This window comes from Hordeum vulgare, chromosome 2H, assembly GCF_904849725.1.
Source record: "Hordeum vulgare subsp. vulgare chromosome 2H, MorexV3_pseudomolecules_assembly, whole genome shotgun sequence".
In the NCBI taxonomy this organism is placed as follows: Eukaryota; Viridiplantae; Streptophyta; class Magnoliopsida; order Poales; family Poaceae; genus Hordeum; species Hordeum vulgare.
Window position 1 is genome coordinate 301,817,179 of NC_058519.1, and position 18,734 is coordinate 301,835,912.

Below are 18,734 nucleotides of genomic sequence, written 5' to 3' on the forward strand. Positions count from 1 at the left end.
TGGGAATAGAGGGGAATGTCATGACGCCTTGGAGGAGGGGTCCGAAACCAACCCTAACTCAATTTCCCCACATATACAGACTATAAAGACAACCTATAAAGTGGTATTTCGAAATTATATGGGCCTGGTCCAAAAATAAGATAACGCAACACCTATAATAGCGTGTGCACAAATTAATAAAGTGACATCTTGCATATTTCATCCAAGCCTTCATGCTCTCCTTTGGGTTGCTTCAAAGTGCGAAAATCGCCACTAGAAACTCGGTTGTTCTTTCCTGCGTGCAAACCTTGTTCTCGATACTTGATCGTTCTCCAGTGGCCATCCTTCTTGTCCATGCTAGGTCCTTCATTTATAAGTAAAACAAAAGTATCTAATTTAGGCAGCATCGTGTGCTCGTGAACATCAGACAGATTTCCAAGAATCAAAGTAACTGGCAATTGAATTGGTGTGCGCGAGCCCTAGTAATTGGTCCAGTATGTATAACAACACGAGCTGGGGGTGTAACAATGGTATTGATGTCATCATCATACTCCCCTTCTTGCAATGAAGTCGTCCTCAACGGAAGCTCATCTACCTCACCCAAATAAGGCTTCAAATCTGGAATGTGAAAAGCGGGACTAACTCCAAACTCTTCACGCAACTGAAGTTTATATACATTATCTTTTATTTTATCTAACACCTTAAAAGGAGCATCAACACGTGGCTTTAGCTTTGACTTGCACAAATCAGGAAATCTATCCTTACGCAACCAAACAAGATCCCCAGGTGAAAAGACAACATGTTTTCTACCCTTACCTCCAGAAAGTTTCTATTCAGGAGTCATACGCTCAGTGTTTTCCTTAATTACCTCATGCATTATTAATATCAATTCAGCACGTTGCTTAGCATCAAAATTAACCTTCTACGAATATGGAAGAGGCAACAAATCAATAGGTGCATGAGGTATGAATCCATATACAATTTCAAAAGGACACATCTTAGTTGTAGAATGCAGTAACCGATTATTAGAAAATTTGATATGAGGCAAGAATCTTCGCACATTTACCGATTATTCTTCAAAACACATCTAAGCATAGTAGACAATGTTCTATTGACAACTTCAGTTTTTCCATCAGTTTGAGGATGACAAGTAGTACTAAAAGGGAATTTCGTCCCCAACTTAGCCCATAAACATCTCCAAAAATGGCTAAGAAATATAGTATCACGATCTGAACCAATTGTATTTGGCACATGCAAGTGAATAATTTTACGACAGAACAAAGGAGGATCATCAACAGCATCATCACTTTTATGACATGGTATAAAGTATGCCATTTTCGAAAATCTATACACGACAACAAATACACTATCCCTCCCCTTATTTGTTCAAGGTAAACCTAAAACAAAGTACATAGATATATCCCCCATGTAATACTATATATCTAAACGCAAAGGCATATATAAACCATGAGGATTGATTCGTGACTTAACTTTTTGCCATGTAGTGCAGCGAGCAACAAAAAGTTCAACATCCTATCTCATACTTGGCCAAAATGAATGTGTAGCATGTATGTCCTCCGTCTTATTCACACCAAAGTGTCCCATTAACCCTCCTCCATGCACCTCCTGCAACAAGAAAAGACAAACGGAGCTATCTCGAATGCATATCTTGTTAGCACATAACACAAATCCATCATTAATGACGAACTTGTTTCATGTTCTCCCTTATTTACACTTCTGCAACACATCTTTAAATTCATTATCCTGCACGTATTGATCGTTGCTGGTCTCTAAACCACATATTATAAAGTCAAGTTGTGAAAGCATAGTGTAACAACGAGACAATGCATCACCAATAATATTTTCTTTACCCTTATTGTGTTTAATGACATAAGGGAAAGTCTCAATGAATGCAACCCATTTACATGTCTCCGGTTCAATTTTTCTTGATATTTAATATGTTCCAAAGATTCATGGTCACAACCTATAAGAAATTCTTTGGGCCATAAATTATGTTGCCCTGTCTCCATAGTCTGAAAAAGAGCATATAATACCTTATCATAAGTAGAATAATTCAGACTAGGCCCACTCAATTTCTCAGAAAAGTATGCAATACCTGTACCATCTTGTATTAACACACCACCTAATCCAATTCCAATAGCATCACATTCAAGCTTGAATGTCTTATTAAAATCAGGAAGTTGGAGTAAAGCAGCATGTGCCAATCACTCACAAAACGCTGATATCTCTCAATGGTGCTGAAATCTCTCACAAAATGCCTATAGAATCCAGCGATGCCAACAAAGCTCCTCACTTGTGTGACTATTTTGGGTTGTGGCAAACTCTCAATAGCTTCAATCTTGGCTTTATCAACTTAAATTCCCTATGGAGTAACAATAGAGCCAAGAAAAGATACTCGGTCAGTTCAAAAGGTACACTTCCAACGTTACCAAACAAACGTGCACCACGTAGATAAAAAAAACCATGTAAATGTTCCATGTGTGCCTCCAAAGATCTGCTATGAATAAATATATCATCAAAATAGACTACCACAAATCGTCGAATGAAAGCACGTAAAATCTCATTCATTAATCTCATGAAAGTGTTAGGTGCATTAGTTAACCCAAAAGGCATGACTAACCAATGATACAATCCAAACATAGTTTTAAATGTTGTTTCCCATTCAACTCCCAATTTCATACGGATTTGTTGGTATCCACTAGGAAAATCAACTTTGGAGAAAATTGTAGAGCTACTTAATTCATCAAGCATATCATCTAGCCTAGGAATAGGATGTCCATAACGAATAGTAATATTCTTAAAGCCTCTACAATCAACACACATACGAGATGTACCATCCTTCTTTGGCACTAGAATAATAGGAACAACTCAAGGACTAAGGATTCGTGTATATAACATTTATCAAGTAGCTCGTGTACTTGGCGCATAATCTACTTCCTCTCCTTTGGATTGGTATTGTATGGCGCACGGTTGGGTAGTGATGCACAAGGATTAAGTCAATCTGATTCTCAATCCCTCTAATAGCTAGTAATCCCGGTGGTATGTCTTGTGGAAAGACGTCAACGAACTCCTACAATATGTTCGTGACAACAGGAGGCAAAGGGGGAGGCACGTCCACGAGTGAAATTAATACCTCTTTGGACACAAAAGCATAGTAAACAGATGTAGTAAAATCCAAATGAATATATCAGATTTAGTGGCAAGTAAACATCCACTCTTCAATTCCATTTCACTTGCAACACTAGATGATGGTTTATTAGGCTTATTGTGTTTCTCAAATTCCCGTGCCACAATCTGATTTTTGCTCTTAGGTTTGTCCTGTTTTGTTTTAATAGATCTAACAATGTCATATTTCATAATATTTTAGGATACATAGGAAGAAAAGTTATATTTTTATCCTTATGAACAAGAGCATACTCATTTGCCCTACCATGGTGTACAGATTTTTTTATCAAATTGCCATGGTCTGCCAAGTAAAACATATCATTATTGCATGGGTACCACATCACCATCAACATAATCGGAATAAGTAGCAATGCTAAAATGCATCTGAACAATACGTGTTACCTTAACCTTGCCACTTTTGTTGAACCATTGGATGTAATAAGGATAAGGATGTGGTGTGGTGGTGAGAGACAACTTCTCCACCGTCTGCATGCTAGCCAAGTTGTGGCAACTCCCTCCATCGATGATGACGCGAACAACATGTTCCTTCACAACTCTCTATACATGCAATAAATTGTGCCTTCGGTTTTGCTCATCTTGTGTTCCCTGCACACTGAAAACACGTTAACCAACTAAACTTTCACACCTGTCGGCGTAGTCAGCAACATGTATTGTGTCTCTTGTTCAGTATCATCTACCCCCATGTTCTTCACTTGCAATAAGAGCGATATTCTCCTCACCATAATCACTAGAGGAATCATATCCACCATACTTAGTAACAATTGTCACGTGCTTGGATGGGCAGTCTCTCGCATAGTGACCTCCACCCTTGCAACGATGACATATAACCTCCCGTGTTAGCCCTATTGATGCCATGTATGAAGAAGAGCTCTGTGTAGGAATGGCTGGACCTGGTGGCTGAAGTTGGCGGTGCTGCAGCAGGATGTGTGGACACAGATAAGTTTCTAGCATCCATGATGAAGTGCAACCTGCAGAAAAATTAGTTATGGCCATTGGTTGTGGATCCAACACTTCACATTCACCTTTGCATGCAAGATGGAACAAATGAGTGATAGTGTTATACACCTTAAAATCTAAAATAGTCTGCATATCTCTACTTAATCCATACATAAAATGTGTAAGCACAGCTGCATTGCCCTCAACAATACCGCATCTAATCATGCCTGTTTGTAATTCCTGATAATATTCTTCTATGGACTATTCGCATTGTCTTAAATGCTTCAATTTTTTAGGCAATTTACATTAATAAAATGATGGAACCCAACGAGTACGCATACTAGTTTTCAAAGCACCTCAAGTAGTTAGAATATTAGCATGATGTATTCTACAATGTTTAGACCACCAAACACAAGCAAAACTAGTGAATGCACAAACAGTAGCAGCAACACGTCTATCCTCAGGAATTTGTAAGCATGTAAAATGATCTTGTGTTTCTAACTCCCAACTAAGATATATATTAGGAATATATCTACCATCATACGTCAGAATACTCAATGCAAGTTTAGGGAGATGGTCATCACCCCGTACTTGAGGGGGTGGTGCAGCCCTATCTTGCCATTGTATCCACGTGGACGACCAGGTGCTTGTGTTGGTGGTTTCCCCTAGTGCTGACTTGGAGAACCTCTCGCTCATCATATTAATAACCATCATAATCCTCACGTTGCTCAATGATAGTAGCAGCATCAGCCACAAAAGGTGCTGAAGTAGCAGCAGTAGAAACGACACCAAAATTCTGGCCTCGGTCGAGAGGCACACATTGCGCTCATCCCACAAAATCCGGGCGTTATTGTTGTTGGATAGGGACGGTACATGCACCTGGTGGTGGTAGATGGGGATGCACCTCATTGAACTTGGCGTCAAGGTTGATGTCAAATTTTTTCTACAAACCATCTAGCTTCTCATGGCCTCTCCAAGGCTGGTCACGAAGTATTGTACCTGGTCAGTCAAAATTTCCTGAAATTTATCATGGAGCTCCATGTTGGTCATCATTTCTAGTTGATCTCGTCAACTTGTCATCCTAGCATAGTTAGCAGCAATAGGAACACAAAAGAATATGAACATATAGACTACTAGCAAATGGTGGTGGCGGTTCTTACCTAGTAGCACACGGGGATCGACAACCATTATAGTCAAACCTTCCAAAGTGGGTAAAGCGATTGCTAGGTGGTGTCGAACACATGAAGTTGATATATGTGGATCTTGGAAGGCTTATTATATGGTAGTAAAAAAGGTCAGGAATAATCAATTCAGAGATGCAAAGTTGAACAGATTTTGAACGACTGTATCGTGCTAGTCCTAGCCTAGACCGTGCTAGAGACGCGAGCCTAGAACACTAATAAAATCATATCACTACACGTAAACAAGCAGGAGCACACTCTGGATTTTATTTTTTGCTCTTTTTTGACTTTTTTTGCTTTTTTGCTAAGCAACAATATTTTTTAAGAAGTCGAATTTTATTTTTGAAACAGAACTATTTCTGTACTACGGCCAACACGAAAGTTATGAGTCCAACTTGATCATGACATGTAGTATGGCATGATCTAGAAATCAACAATAAAGTAGAAAATATTGTACTCAGACTAGGATGAGTAGCGGATATGAATCTGGTGGAATTCAGACTAGTGGCGGATACACAGACTGGTTGCGAATATGTGATGGAGGTGGACACGGATTGGCGTGGTAGCAGATATGTGGTGGTATATGTGCACTCAGATTGGTGGTAGATATTCAGTGGTGGTATATGGGAGTGCTGATGTATCGGGTGTGGTGGTGGTATATGACAGCGGTGATGTATGTGGTTATTCGAAATATGCCATAGAGGCAATAATAAATTGGTCATTATATTTCCTTGTTCATGATAATCGTTTATTATCCATGCTAGAATTTTATTGATTGGAAACTCAAATACATGTGTGGATACATAGACATCACACTGTCCCTAGCGATCCTCTAGTTGACTAGCTCGTTGATCAAAGATTGTCAAGGTTTACTGACCATAGACAAGTGTTGTCACTTGATGACGGGATCACATCCTTAGGAGAATGATGTGATGGACAAGACCCAAACTATGAACATAGCATATGATCATGTTAGTTTATTGCTACTATTTTCTGCATGTGAATGTATCTGTTCCCATGACCATGAGATCTTGAAACTCCTGGACACCAGAGGAATACCTTGTGTGTTATCAAAGGTCGCAACATAACTGGGTGACTATAAAGCTGCCCTACAGGTATCTCCAAAGGTGATTGTTGGGTTGGCATGGATCAAGACTGGGATTTGTCATTCCGTCTGACGAATAGGTATCTCGGGGCCCACTCGGTAATACAACATCACAATAAGCCATCCAAACAATGTGAATAAGGAGTTAGTCACGGGATCTTGTATTGCAGAACGAGTAAAGCGTCTTGCCAGTAATGAGATAGAACTAGGTGTAGAGATACCGACGATCGAATCTTGGGCAAGTAACACACCGAAAGGTGAAGGGAATAGCATACGGGATTAACTGAATCCTTGACATAGACATTCAAACGATAGAGATCTTCGTAGAATATGTAGGAGCCAATATGGACATCCAGGTCCCGCCATTGGTTATTGACCAGGGAGTGTCTCAGGTCATGTCTGCATTGTTCTCGAACCCACAGGGTCTGCACACTTAAGGTTCGGTGACGTTTCGGTATAGTTGAGTTATAGGTGTTGGTAACCAAAAGTTGTTCAGAGTCCCGAATGAGACCTCGGACGTCACGAGGGGATCCGTAATGGTCCGTAGACAAAGATTGATATATAGGAACTCCTGTTTTGGTCACCGGAAAAGTTTCGGGCTCATCGGCAGTGTACCGGGAGTGCCGGGAGTGTACTGGGGACCATCGCGGGTGGGGGGGTGTCACGCCCCGAGGGGCCTTATCAGCTGTGGGAGGATACAAACCAGCCCCTAGTGGGCTTACATAAGCTCCCACTAAGGCCCATGAGGTTCGAGAGGCAAAAAATCCAAAGGTGGAAAGGGTTTCCAAGTGGAAAGGAGGAATCCTACTCCTAGTAGGACTGGAGTAGGACTCCTCCACCTCCTATTTCGGCCAAACTTTGAGGGTTTGAGGCTGGCTCCTCGCCTCCCCCCTCCTATATATACTAGAGCTATTGCGGGTTTTTGAGTCACATAAAAACAACCATGTGCTGCCCTCTCTCTAGAATTGTTTCTCCTCTAGTCTAGTTTCAGCGGTGCTTAGGCGAAGCCCTGCTAGAATATCTCCACCACCACCACCACCACCATGCCGCCGTGCTGGAGAATTCATCTACCTCTTCACCCCTCTTGCTGGATCAAGAAGGCGGAGATCGTCATCGAGCTTTCCGTGTGCTGACCGCGGAGGTGTCGTCCGTTCGGCACTAGATAGGGATGGATCATGATGGGATCGCGGGATGGATTGTGATGAGATCATGGAACGAGCTGCGATTTGGATCACGAAGATGTTCCACTACATCAAACGCGTTATATACGCTTCCACTTAGCGATCTACAAGGGTATGTAGATTCACTCTCCCCTCTCGTAGATTATCATCACCATGGATAGGTATTGCTTGTGCGTAGGAAAATTTTGTTTCCCATGCTACGTTCCCCAACAGTGGCATCATGAGCTAGGTTCATGCGTAGATGATCTGTCGAGTAGAACACAAACGAGTTTGTGGCATTTATGTTCAATTTGCTGCCCTACTTAGTCTTTTCTTGATTCAGCGGTATTGTCGGATTGAAGCGGCCCATACCAACTTTACTCGTACGCTTATGAGAGACTGGTTTCATCGACTGAAATGCAACTTGTTGCATAAAGATGACTGGCGGGTGTCAGTTTCTCTAACTTTAGTTGTATCAGATTTGACTGAGGCGGTCCTTGGAGAAGGTTAAATAGCAATTTGCATATCACCGTTGTGGCTTTGCATAAGTAAGATGCGATCATACTAGATACCCATAGAAGCCACGTAAAACATGCAACAACAAATTAGAGGATGTCCAACTTGTTTTTCTAGGGTATGCATGTGATGTGATATGGCCAAAGACATGATGTGATATATTGGATGTATGAGATGATCATGTTGTAATAGTTAAATGTCGACTTGCATGTCGATGCTACGGCAACCGCCAGGAGCCATAGGGTTGTCTTTAAACTAATGTTTGTGCTTGCAGATGCATGTACTATATAGCTAGGAAGTAGCTTTAGTAGTAATAGCATAGATAGCACGAAAAACTCGATGGCGGCACAATGATGGAGATCATGATGATGGACATCATGGTGTGGCGTCGGTGACGATGCAGACCATGCCGGTGCTTTGGTGATGGAGATCAAGAAGCACAAGATCATGGCCATATCGTGTCACTTATGATTTGCATGTGATGTTAATCCTTTTATGCACCTTATTTTTCATAGAACGATGGTAGCATTATATGGTGATCCCTCACTAAAATTTCAAGATAAAATTGCGTTCTCCCCGACTTTGCACCATTATGACAGTTCTTCGTTTCGAGACACCACGTGATGATCGGGTATGATATACTCAACGTTCACATACAACGGGTGCAAAACAGTTGCACACGCGAAACACTCGGGTTAAACTTGAGGAGCCTAGCATATATAGAAATGTCCTCGGAACACAAGAGACCGAAAGGTCGAGCATGAATCATATAGTTGATATGATCAACATGGAGATGTTCACCATTGAAACTATACTCAACTCACGTGATGATCGTACTTGAGTTCGTGAATTTGGATCATGCGCCAGTCGAATGACTAGAGGGATGTCTATTTGAGTGGGAGTTATTTCTAATATGATTAGATAAACTGAATTATCATGAACATAGTCAAAAGGTCTTTGCAAATTATGTTGTAGCTTGCGCTGTAGGTCTACTATTTTTGATACGTTCCTAGAGAAAATTTAATTGAAAGATGATAGTAGCAATTATACGGACTGGGTCCATAAACTGAGGATTGTCCTCATTGCTGCGCAGAAGGTTTGTGTCCTTAATGCACCGCTCGGTGTGCTAAACCTCGAGTGTCGTTTGTGGATGTTGCGAACATGTGACATACACGTTTTTGATGACTACGTGATAGTTCAGCGTGTAATGCTTAACGGCTTAGAATTGAGGCGCATAAAGATGTTTTGAACGTCACGGAACATATGAGATGTTCCAATAGATGAAATTGGGATTTCATGCTCGTGCCCTTGTTGACAGGTATGAGACCTCCGACAAGATTCTTTGTCTACAAAGTAAGGGAGAAAAGCTCAATCATTGAGCATGTGCTCAGATTGTCTGAGTGGTACAATCGCTTGAATCGAGTGGGAGTGGATCTTCCAGATGAGATAGTGATGGTTCTCCAAAATCACTGCCACCAAGCTACTAGAGCTTCGTGATGAACTATAATAGATCAAGGATAGATATGGTGATCCTTGACCTATTCGCGATGTTTGACACCACGAAAGTAGAAATCAAAAAGGAGCATCAATTGTTGATGGTTACTAAAACAACTACTTTCAAGAAGGGCAAGGGCAAGAAGGTATACTTCATGAAACGGAAAACCAGTTGCTGCTCTAGTGAAGAGACCCAAGGTTGAACCCAGACCCAAGACTAAGGGCTTCTCTAATGAGGGGAACAATCACTAAAGAGGAACTACCCTAGATACTTGGTAGATGAGAAGGCTAGCAAAGTCGACAGAAGTATATTGGATATACCTGATATTGATGTGTACTTTACTAGTAGTCCTAGTAGCACGAGGGTATTAGATATCGGTTCAGTTGCTAAGTGTTAGTAACTCGAAATAAAAGCTACGGAATAAACGGAGACTAGCTAAAGGAAAGGTGAAGATATGTGTTGGAAGTATTTCCAAGGACGATAGGATCAAAATAGCACACACTCCCTCTACCATCGGGATTAGTGTTAAACCTAAATAATTGTTATTTGTGTTTGGGTTGAGCATGAATATGATTAGATCGTGTTTATTCTATTTAAAGAGAATAATGGTTATTCTATTTCCTTGAATAAATACCTTCAATGGTTTATTGAATCTCGATCGTAGTGGTACACATGTTCATAATATTAATGCCAAAAGATACAAAGTAGTAATGATAGTACTACTTACTTGTGGTACTGCCACTTGAGTTATATTTGTATAAAATGCATGAAGGAGCTCCATGCTGATGGATCTTTGTACTCACTCGTTTTTGAAACGTTTGAGACATGGAAACCATGCCTATTGGTCTAAAGGCATGAAGAAACTCAATGCAGATGTATCGTTTGGACTCACTTGATTTTGAATCACTTGAGGCATGCAAATCATACCACGTGTGCAAGATGACTGAAGGCCTCGTTTTCCAGTGAGATGGAACAAGAGAGTAACTTGTTGGAAGTAATACATTTTGATGTGTGCAATCCAATGAGTGGTGAGGCACGCAGTGGATATCGTTATGTTCTTACTTCACTAACGATTTGTGTAGATACATGAGTATTTGCTTGATGAATCACAAGTCTGAAATATTGAAAACTGCAAGCTATTTTAGAGTGAAGATCGTCGTGACAAGAGGATAAAATGTCTATGATATGATCATGGAGATGAATATCTGAGTTGCGAGTTTGGTACACAGTTAAGACAATGTGGAAATTGTTTCACAACTAATGCCACCTGGAACACCATGGTGTGATGGTGCGTCCGAACATCATAGCGGCACCATATTGGATATGATGCATACTATGATGTCTCTTATCGAATTATCACTATCGTTTGTGGGTTTGGCACTGGAGACAACCACATTCACTCTAAATAGCGCACCACGTAATTCCATTGAGATGAAACCGTGTGAACTATGGTTTGGAGAAACCTAAGCTGTCGTTTCTTAAAAGTTTGGGGATGTGACGCTTATGTGAAAAAGTTTCAGCCTGATAACCTCGAACCCAAAGCGGATAAAGCCTGAATACCTCCTATCTTAGATCCGGAAGCAAAGTTTTTTCCTAGAAACGGATCCTTTCTAGAGAAAACGTTTCTCTCGAAAGAATTGAGTGGGAGGATGGTGGAACTTGATGAGGTTGTTGAACCATCACTTCGACCGGTGTGTAGTAGGGCGCAGGAAGTTGTCCTTGTGGCGCTTACCCCAATTGAAGTGGAAGCTGATGATACTGATCACGAAGCTTCCGATCAAGTTACTACCAAACCTCGTAGGCGGACAAGGAAACATACTGCTCCAGAGTGGTATGGTAATCCTGTCTTGGAGGACATGTTGCTGGACAACAATTAACCTACGAGCTATGGAGAAGCGATGGTAGGCTTGGATTCCCACAAATAGCCGGAGGCCATGAAATCTGAGAGAGGATCCATGTATGGAAACAAAGTGTAGACGTTGGAAGAACAACTTGATGGTCGTAAGACTGTTACGTACGCATAGATCTTTAAAAGGAAGACTTGTCGCAAAGATGTTTTCGACAAGTTCAAAGAGTTGGCTATGATGAGACTTTCTCACTCATAGCGATGCTAAGAGTCTGCTGGAATTATGTTAGAAGTTCCTGCATTATTTATGAAATCTTGCAGATAGCATGGCAAAACATTGTTTCCTTGACAGTTTCCTTGAGGAAAGGTTGTATGTGATACAACCAGAAGGTGTTGTCAATCCTAAGGGTGCTAACAAGTATTCCAGCTCCAGCGATGCTTCTATGGACTAGAGCAAGCATCTCGGAGTTGGAATATATGCTTTGATGAGATGATCGAAGTTTTTTGGTTTATACGACGTTTGTGAAAAAATTGTATTTCCAAAGAAGTGAGTGGGAGCAATATAGAATTTCTGATGAGTATATGTGGTTGACATATTGTTGATCGGAAATAATATAGAATTTACAGTAAGCATAAAGGGTTGTTTGAAAGGAGTTTTTCAAAGGAAAACCTGGATCAAGCTACTTGAACATTGAGCATCAAGATCTATGGAGATAGATCAAAGCACTTAATAGAACTTTGAACGAAATGCATGCCTTGACAAGTTTTTGAAGGAGTTCAAAATAGATCGGCAAAGATGGAGTTCTTGGTTGTGTTGGAAGGTGTGAATTCGAGTCATACTAAAAACCCGACCACGGCAGAACAAAGAAAAAGGACGAAGATCGTACCCTATGCCTTAGCCGTAGGCTCTTAAGTATGCCATGTTGTGTATCGCACCTGATGTGTGCCTTGCCATGAGTGTGTCAAGGGGTACAAAGAGTGAACCAGGTTTGAATCACTGAACAACGGTCAAAGTCATCCTTAGTAACTAGTGGACTAAGGATTTTCTTCTCGATTATGGAGGTGATTAAAGAGTTCGTCATAAAGGTTTACGTCGATCCAAGCTTTGACACTAATCCGGATAACATTGAGTAGTAAACCAGATTTGTATAGTGCAGCCTTCATTTGGAATAGTTCCAAATGGCACGTAGTATCAGCATCTATATGATGACATAGAGATTTGTAAAGCACACACGGATCAGAAAGGTTCAGATCCATTGACTAGAAACCTCTCTCACAAGCAACACATGATCGAACCCTAGAACTGTATGGGTGTTAGATTCATTGCAATCACATAGTGATGTGGACTAGATTATTGACTCTAGTGCAAGTTGTTGACTATTGGAAATATGCCCTAGAGGCAATAATAACTTGGTTATTATTATATTTACTTGTTCATGATAATTGTTTATTATCGATGCTAGAATTGTATTTATTGGAATCTCAAATACATGTGTGGATACATAGACAACACACTGTCCCTAGTGATCCTATAGTTGACTAGCTCGTTTACCAAAGATGGTCAAGGTTTCCTGGCCATAGACAAATGTTGTCACTTGATGACTGGATCACATCATTAGGTGAATGATGTGATGGACAAGACCAAAACTATGAACGTAGCATATGATCGTGTCAGTTTATTGCTACTGTTTTTTGCATGTCAATGTATCTGTTCCTATGACCAAGACAGCATGCAACTCCTGGACACCGGAGGAATACCTTGTGTGTTATCAAATGTCACAACATAACTGGGTCATTATAAAGGTGCTCTACAGGTATCTCCAAAGGTGTTTCTTGGGTTGGCATGGATCAAGATTGGGATTTTTCACTCTGTGTGACGGAGTGGTATCTCGAGGCCCATTCGGTAATACAACATCACAATAAGCCTTGCAAGCAATGTGACTAAGGAGTTAGTCATAGGATATTGTCTTACGGAACGAGTAAAGAGACTTGCCGGTAACGAGATTGAACTAGGTATAGAGATACCGACGATCGAATCTCGGGCAAGTAACATATTGATGATGAGATGATGTATATACTTCTCGCCCCTCGTTGGATACCCCAAGTGGAAGGTGGAGATGTAGTGAGCAGCAAATTTCCATCACACATAGACTGTAAGGTTTATCCAACCAGGAGGACTCCTAGTTTCAACAAGTAGGTGTCTTCCACCCTCGCGCTAGCAGAAGACATGGACCTGCACACACAACAAATAACTTTGCTCCCAACGAGTACAAAGAAGTTGTCAATCTCTACGGCCTTGTAGTTTGCAAAGGATCAAAACACAAGCGGGAAGGTAATAGTGGTTGCAACGGAAAACTAAAGAAAGCGGTAGATGTGGAGGTGTACGCAATGATGGTGATATGGACCGGAGTCACTTGATGTTCACTAGTGATGTCTCTCTCCCAAAAGACGATAAAAAACTATGCTAGGGTAAATAAAACACAGTTGGGCAATTGACAGAATTATGATCGCACCGCAATGCTAATTATGCTCCTTGATAGTTAGAGGTTCAATAGTAATGGGCAGTATGCCAAGACAAGTAGACCGTTTATTCTTCACCATCTACTTACTAATCATCCACCTTGAGATATCTATCCAGAACATTTCTATGGTTTTAAGTTGCGAGCCCCACCCAAAGTGTAAACTCAAAGCAACGGACAACTGCATTAACGAACTATGCGTAAGGTAAACAATCCTTGCAACCATGTTCACTTGCACCGTTCTTTTATCCCTGGTGGCAACAAGCACATCCCCTACTCTCATGTTTGTGTCTCTCAAGCTAGACATCAAGGGACCTGAACCCACAATCATACATAACACTCCCTCTTGGAGTTAGGATCTACTACTTGGCCAAAGCAATAAAAATCAAGTATATAACTCATAACAATCTTAACATAATCTCATAATCCATCGGATCCCCACAAACCGAGCATAGCAAAAGCAAGAGAATTACATAGATGCCTTGATCATGTAGGGCAGCTCACAAGGACTAACCATTGAAGCACATGATTGGAGAGAAGACATCACATAGCTACTTGTCATGGACTCATGGTCCAAGGAAACCTACTCACGGCACATCCGAGAAGTGTCCATGGCGGTGGAGAAGTTCCCGGAGGTCAATCCTCCGTCCTACAGGGTGCCGGGAAGAGGTCTCCCGACGCTCCCGATCTTGGAAGCGCTGCATCGGCAGAACGATGGAGAAATTCGCGATTCGAGAAAGTCTTCGAGGGTTTCCTCATGGAAGTCTAAATATAGGCCAAAGGAGGGCAACGGAGGAGGTGGGGCCCACCCAGGCGACCTCTTGGCGTGGCCTGGGCCCTAGCTGCGCTAGCAGGACACCTCGGAGGCCCCTGGCCCTCCTTCATTGATCCCAAAGCTTCTGTTTCGCTAATTTTTTTATATACGTTTCTCGATTTTTTCGGGCATCGGAAAATTGGGTAAAAGCCCCTACAAAAAAGAATTCAGCACAAAAAAACTGGCACTGAGCACACTGAGTTAGTAGGTTAGTCCAAATATGTGTAAAATGATATAAAAGTGTAGCAAAACATGTAACAATGTCACCCAAAAGATCATGGAACAAGCAGAAATTATAGATACGTTTGGGACGTATAAACATCCCCAAGCTTAATTTCTGCTCGTCCTCGAGTAGATAAATGAGAACACAATAATTTTTGTGGTGACATGCTAACATACATATAAGAACTTCGAAGTAAAGCAAGTGAGATATGAAATTCAAGTCAAGGCAATAACAAGCAAGAGTCTATATCTATTATTGAATTTAGCAAAGTAAGAACATGATGGTGCAAGAGCTCTCGCTGTCTGTGACTCGAATGTCTCCAAATGGTGTTTGCGCGCAAGAAGTTGGAGATGGGTTCAGAGATAAAATATTTTTTTAATTGAGAACTCAATCTACTAAACCTCACACTTAGTCTCCTTTGGAATCTTACTTTGACTCATCCCCACACCACTTGTCAGGCACAACTCAAAATGATCCTCTCCCTTTGGATTTTGAGCTTTCATGCAATGAATGAGCGTAAGCAAGATATATTGGCACTTAGGATAGCAAATAGAATAATGATGGTGAAGGAAGACAAAAAGGTGTCAAAGGCTCGCATCAATGAGGACAACCATAGGCGAGAAAAAGCCAAATGATAGATATGATGTGAGGAGTAGGGATTGCCATGTAATGGATGCACATATGAGCTAACGTAAGCTCTCCAATGGAACTAGTGGAGGTGCATCCAACTTGTTTGCTCATGAAGACCTATAGCTCACTTGAGGAGGCTCATCATTGGAATATGCAAACCAAGTTCCATTGTGTAAGAGTCCCCCCATAGTTATGCATGAATGATAATCTCTATCTAGTACCAATATAGTAATGGAGTACGAGTGTGGATCTTTCAAAAGGAATAGTAGTGTTTCCCCCTTCTCTCTATTTATTTATTTTTTCTTGTTATTTTTCTCTTTTTTGTGTGGCCTCTTTGGCTCTTTCTTTTTTATCTCTCATTTGTCCTCTTTGGGATCTTTTGTTTGTCCTCTTTGGGATCTTTTCCTCACTTAAGGGCAACACTCTATATTTTACATGAATAGAAAGATAAATCATCACACTTCATAAGAAGTACTCAGCATAAAGACAAGTGAAAACTATCATGATGTATGCAAATGTATGCCTTTGCCAATGTAGCAGGATATGCAATGATACTAGCGCGTCATGTAGCAGTAATGAGGGCAAGGCCCAACTAGCATGCGGCTCTATGATCAAGCAAAAGCATGTATGGCATGAAGATCAAGTCATGAGATGATGGATGTTACATGGCAATGTATCTCAGAAAGGCTATGGAAATGCCTTAGTAGGTAGGTATGGTGGTTGTTTTGAGGAAAGATATAATGAGGCTTATGTACGATAGAGCGTATCATGTCATGGGTTTGGATGCACCGGCAGAGTTTGCACCAACTCTCAATGTGAGAAAGGGCAATGCACGGTACATAAGAGGCTAGCAAAATATGGATGGTGGAAGTGCCAACTATCAAATACTCACATTAGTCCGAAGAACTCATACACTTATTATCGGTAACTCTCTATCTAGTTAGGAAATTCACAAAAAGACAAGTACCCCGAGGAGGAATGTTTGGGGGTTTGGTTATCCTTGCGCATCCTCGACTCATGGTAACGTGAGGGTACTCTATATATTCCAACCCATCCACAGGTTAGCGATCAATTTAGTAGCTAGAGTTCTCAATTAATTTTTAGTTTTTAAAAAACACATGGATTTCCCAAAATACGACACCTATCACTAATAGGCTCAAGCTCTTGGCACCAATAGTCCAAACATTACTCAAATCAATAGCTCAAAACTATTGCAAGTTACTACTATACTTAAATAGCAACGTCAATTACCTACTTATGCAAGACACACAACTCAGTGCAACAAGCCAACTCTCTAAACAAGATAATCATGATAACTCAAGAGGAATCCAAAATCAACCTAAATAAAAGCTCTTAAAAAGATAAGCATGAAAACTAAGAGCTAAGCATGACAGTGGCTACGAAAATATGAACAACACACAAAAAAGATAAGCATGAAAAGCTATGTTGTGTTCTAGAGTGGAATGGAGCGTGTCTCTCTCCCAAACAAGGTAGGCTAGGTTCCGACTTGTTATGACCAGAAAACAAAACTAGAACAAACTAAAAATCAAATAGAGGGACGCTCCAAGCATATCACATATCATATGAAGTGATAAAAATATAGTATGGCGATGGACGACCTGATGATTGTTGATAGAGAAGGGGATGCACGGGGGCGTCCCCAAGATTAGACGCTTGAGTCTCCCTGAATATTTCTTGGGATGCATGAGGGATCCCCAAGCTTGAGCTTTCGACACTCCTTTATCTTCTTTCATCATCTCTCCCATTGCAATACTTGAAAACTTCCTTCATACAAAACACATCATAAGCTGATTAGAGCAGTTAGTTCCCTTAATAAAATAATTCAATACTTGCTGGAAATAAAGATTCTCATGAATATCTACTTCTTCACATGAATGCCAAAGGTTTTTTGCAAATAAAAAGCAAGATTAGGATTCGCAAAACAATGAAAATACAAAACATGGCAGAATCTGTGAAAAACAAAACATCAGGTAGTAAATAATTTATTCGGGGAACTTATGAAACTCAAATTAAAAAATCAGAATAGATGCCCGAAAGAAAATTATATGTAGCATGCTGTCACACAAATTCAGATCAAAAAGAAAACCTTGTGATTTTTTGTAATTTTTTCTGTCAAGCTGACAGAATCTGTTTCTCGACAACATGTCACAATTTTTGAACTTTCCTGCAATCGGAGGCGAGAACTTGGCACAAAGCTTAAAAATAAATATACAATGATGTTGCTACGGTAGTAAGACACATCATGACCACTAAAACAGAAAGCTAAACAACATATTGGGTTGCCTCCCAACAAGCGCTTTCTTTTATGCCTTTAAGCTATGCACAATGCAAGAAGGAGGATCAAGATTCTCCGAAAACATCGGAATTGTAAAAACCTTCAAACGGATCCTCGAAAAGTTCATCCTTATTTTTCCTAGGGAATGGGTACATACCTTTCGCTTTCCCACGTAAGTATATGTGGCCTTTACCTACATCAATGAAGCCTCACATGGCTCGGAGGAAGTCCCTTCCAAGCACTATATTCCCTTTGTTGGGCTCCATGATGAAGAAATCAACCGTTCCATTCCTTTTAGAGAATGTAACCTGGACATCTTTTACCTTTCCCTAGATTTTAGAAATATCACCATTAGCGTGTTCATGATAAGATGGATAATTCTCTAAGTTTAGCCACAGAGAATCATAACAAACTTTTGGCATAGTAGAAACCATGGATCCAATATCACAATAAGCAAGGAACTCTTGGTTAGAGATGCTAATTCTAACAAAAGGTTCCGAGTCATCATCGATTTTCAAAATTTGTTCCTTATCAACCATGGGTTTCTCTCTTTCTCTTAGGTCTAGAGCATATATTTTCCCTTCAATAGTAGCAAGTCTATCTATAAATAGTGTCATAACCATGATTATAAACAAGATTATTAGATAGACCATGTATAATATCAAGAGCTCTAGCCTCATCACACTCTAAGAAATCTCCTTTAGATATAATATCAAGAGAGTGTTTGCACCATACAAAGAGATCATTATAAAAAATTATAAGAACAATTTTAATAGGTATCCAAGGCATAATTCTTTTGTGTGCTTCAGAAATTCTATCCCATGCTT